Below are 4,404 nucleotides of genomic sequence, written 5' to 3' on the forward strand. Positions count from 1 at the left end.
TTCTTGCATGGATTAAACTTTACTAATTGTATTCTTGGCCGCTTCAGATATCAGCTCTTTAAGTTACCAGTTACTTTTCACTTCAGCTCAGCTGTTTTCTTTCTGTTTTTTTACATTGGGTTCCAGGTACTTGTAGTTTCTTGGACACGCCTTTTTTACAGCGAAGGTGTTTTTGGGGTGGATATCACTCATTTTTGTCAGTGATAGACTCTAAATTTGGTTTAAAAGGTAATTTTTTTTTGGAAATGAGCAATTAACATTAATGCAGAATATTATCTTGGAGAGTCAGTAAAATCCATACATAATAATGATTGTTTCATAACACTGTAAATTCGGAAGTATGAATTCACGGTGTAGTATGACTGTTCTATTAGAGTAAATCTATCTTTACAGCCTGCATGTGACGAATATATCTCATATCTGTGCATGTTAAATGCTTCAGACACCTAATTAAACTTGCAAGTGACTAATTAGTTTACAGTTGCTACACAGCTATAAATACATTTGTAATTGTTATCACCATAATCATTTATCATGTTATAACCATTTTTTATTATTTGGTCACAACTTCAGGATTAGAGCAGCAGAGAAAGAAATAGAGGACTCAACCATCAAGACTTGTATATGGGAGATGGAACAGTATTGCGATGGACAATGCCGGTACTAACCCCTCAAGGGTGTTGCAGTACAGTATAGATGCAAGACCAGAGCCTTGATCGTCACCTTTTGACTGTGGTCACAACTTCAGGATTGGAGCAGCAGAGAAAGGAAAGGAGGACTCAATCATCAAGACTCGGGGAGATGGAATAGTATTGCCAAGGATAATGCCAGCACTAACCCCTCAAGGTTGCCACAGTGCAGTATCGATACAACCACTCCAACCAGTGCATAAGACCAGAGCCTCGATCATCACCTTTTGACTGAACTTTTTATACTTAATGAAGCAATTAAAACAAAAAAAGTTGTAGTACTTATACTTTCCTGAGGGAGCATGCCCCCAGAGTCCCAGACTCCCTTGCCTGTTCAGCAGAATAATAGGATTGAGCCTTGCTACCACCTTCACCTTTATTCTTGGCCCGGATGTACATATCGGCAACATAATACAGTAGCTGTAGACATAGGCGGCGGAAAGGGGGGGGGGCTAGGGGGCTAAAGCTCCCCTCAGAATGATATCACACCGAAATTATCTTTCTTGGAGTGGGTGATAAAGATCGAGATACTCTAATAGAGCAGTCCCTCTAATAAAGTAGTCAGTGTGTAGCGAGCTATGAAAGGATTTTTATGTAGTTTATCAGCTAGAAATGGTACCTGGTGAGGTGGAAGGCTCTTGTCAGTTGGTTGCGACCTTTTTTTTTTTTTTTTTTTTTGGTCTCACCTTACCAAACTATAAAAATAAGTCTGGGTGTCAGCCCAGCCCCCCCTCATATCAACTACTTCCTCCGCCGCTGGCTGTAGATAATGCCCCTAGGCAGAGTTATAGGGGTGGGAATTTTTTCCTACTATCACACTATCACAGTAGTTCTTTTCGCAGTTCTTTGCCTGGCCATCATCAACTGCTGTCAAAGCATTAGTTTCGTCCCCCAGACCCTTCCTCAAGCATACTTACCACACAAAAATAACTTAGTTTAGCAGTGCACAAACAATTATTGACAGCATATGTACACTTACCACATTGTTGAACCATGTATACCACCAGAATCCACCGGATTGACAACTAACACGTGATCTATTTAGGGGAAATCTCGTGGAAAGTCCCAAATTACCTGAAGCGGACACTCGTGATACGTGGTTTTAAATTGAATGGTTTAAGAATGTAACTAGATGGTGAGGCGTACTTTAATCGGCTCGACTTTAATGAGAAACTCGAGCCCCTCGTGAGAAACTACATCGCTTGAGCAACGCTTGAAAAAGTAAGAGTCAAGAATACTGATCGAGGTACTCTATGATATATGCCAGTCTTGAATGCTAACGAAACGAGGAGTGAAGTTTGTGTAACGTGTCACATCGCCACACACTGATTCACCGCGTTTGTGCGATAGGGTTTATGGACCTGTCCACCAGATGCTGAAAAGAAATTCATTCCACCACATGTTGAAAGGAAATTTATTCCAACTTGTGAAGTTATTGATATACTCATTGTTGGGGTCCACGGGGACATCGATGATCATTTACCAGTCAGCTGTAAGTAATGTCACAACAGAAGGAAAGGAACCATTACCATACCCCGGCTATGGCATACTTATTTTCCTGGTCAGTTTATGTACACTCAACCACAGATCGAAATGTAGAACTTTGGTTGCAGGTGGAAAATAAACACCTTTTTACTCAGTTACAAGAGATTCACCCAGCTGGGATAAAATGTTGAAGTGAATGTCATTTGTACTAACTTGTTCATCAGGTATTGGACAATTCCAAGTGTCCAGATTATGCAGTTGTCCTCTTGTTCATGTTTACACGTTTAGGCAAGTTCCACAACATCCTATAATCTATTACTATATCGGTGTGGAATAATGCTTATATAATATTTTTCATATTCCAGGCTTTAGGTGTATTGTATTTAACACCTGTTTGTTGGTTTTTGCAGGCCATCTGGTCATACTGGTTTATCCTCTAGCAGTTGAATGTGATCATGGTACATATGTAAGTTGAGACCATGCAAGAACATAGATACAGGTATCATGAATTTCAGGTCAGTTAATGTTCAGAGGAATTGTATTATTGCAATTGTTCTTTTTGTAGTTATCAATTATCATTGACCAGTTTGTGATAGCGTACTTTTGTTTGACTAATGACCTAATGTTCTGGTTTACATGCTTACCCAACAGTTATGTTACTCACTTAACCTGCATATGGGATATATATATTTTTAGTTCATTTTGATTATCCATCCTTTATTGGTACAGCCTGGCATATTGATCTTTTGCACATTATCTTTCTAATTCAGTGCCTGCTGGATTGCTTCATCAGATATCGAAACAGGTGTCTTTGGTGTTGCGACCGATGTTCCAGGTCAGTTTGCATGTGTGTTTAATTTAAGGTTGACTTCAGTACCTGCTTATTCTTTTACAGGTCTTGGTATCGAGTGTCATGAATTTCATGTCAGTTGACGTACAGAAGAATTGTATTATTGCAATTGTTGTTTTTGTAGTTATCAATTATCACTGTATACTAGTGATGTGAATTTGCAGGTCAGTCTACTCAGATGTATCGGGTATAGTGTTGATGGGTTCAAACAATATCCAGTGTAGACTGTAGTGGCATCAAGGATGTTAATTTCTAGGTCAGTTTACATGTTGTGATGTTAGTGATTTTTTCCTAGTACCCAGATGTTAAGTGTATTGTATTTAATGCCTAGCTACCTGTTATGTTTTTAAATTATGGTATATCAGTGTAGACGGTACAACAGTAAGCCTTCTGTGTTGTAGTAACTATTTGTTTCATAATTATGCTGTTGTCCTGGAATGGCACAATTTTTGGGCAACCAGTGTGAAGTCCAGTGGTAGAAACATTGTATTATGACCAAGTTGTGATAGCATACTTTTGTTTGACTAATGTCCTAATGTTCAGGTTTGACATGCTTACCCAACAGTTATGTTATTCATTCACTTAGCATGGGATATAATTTTTGTTCATTTTGATTATCCATGCTATGATTGATACAGCCAGGCATATTGATTTTTTATACATTCTCTTTTAATTCAGTGCCTGCTGGATTGTGTCATCAGATATCGAAACAAGTGTTTTTGGTGTTGCAACCAGTGTTCCAGGTCAGTTGCATGAGTGTTTAAATTAAGGTTAACTTCAGTGCCTGCTTATTCTTTTACAGGTCTCAGTATCGTCATGCTGACATACAAGGAATCATTGATGTGATGTTGATTAACGTTGTTACACATTGTTGTATGTTTACCATATGGCAAGAAATTTTCATGGCCATCATGAAATTTTCATGGCCATCATGAAATTTGAATATTGTGTAAGTTGTGTGGAACAACCCAACTTATACATGGTCACTGGCAAACCACGAACCAAATTCGAGCCACAACACCACCAACCACATTCGAGCAATCTATTACAAAATTTTGTTGCACCATTTGTGTGTGCATAATACTTAATGAAAGCCACAACACAAGCTACATGGTAAACACTACATAGAGGTGGTAACCCCTAAAGGCTTGTTACCTTTTGTATTCACCTTATCGGCCTTTGTGGTTAATCTATTAAAAATTACATGTAAATAGAGAATTGAAGAGTATGCTTAAAGCACCTTCGCTAGTGATTTTGTTCTTCACACCATAAGACAACTGGCGATTTATAAACACTCGCATGGGGTGTGGCACTAAATGGAGTTTAAAAGATTTCAGCTTAAAACGCCATCCCTAGGGAACTTACGGTTCAGCACGTTGT

General features: G+C 38.6%; 1 long non-coding RNA gene across 3 annotated transcripts; it reads left to right on the plus strand.

The window, feature by feature from the left end:
• The first annotated feature begins 1,731 nt into the window (after window positions 1-1,731).
• Window positions 1,732-3,937, plus strand: LOC136242890 (uncharacterized). 3 transcript variants are annotated; one of them, XR_010694668.1, is made up of 8 exons: window positions 1,732-1,985; window positions 2,040-2,250; window positions 2,303-2,462; window positions 2,585-2,689; window positions 2,740-3,009; window positions 3,070-3,280; window positions 3,703-3,767; window positions 3,827-3,937. It is a non-coding gene; the product is annotated as an uncharacterized lncRNA (long non-coding RNA). The 3 variants fall into 3 exon arrangements; XR_010694667.1 differs by having other exon boundaries at window positions 2,585-3,009; XR_010694669.1 differs by having other exon boundaries at window positions 1,732-1,910; window positions 2,585-3,009.
• Window positions 3,938-4,404: the final 467 nt, after the last annotated feature.

This window comes from Dysidea avara, chromosome 2, assembly GCF_963678975.1.
Source record: "Dysidea avara chromosome 2, odDysAvar1.4, whole genome shotgun sequence".
In the NCBI taxonomy this organism is placed as follows: domain Eukaryota; kingdom Metazoa; phylum Porifera; class Demospongiae; order Dictyoceratida; family Dysideidae; genus Dysidea; species Dysidea avara.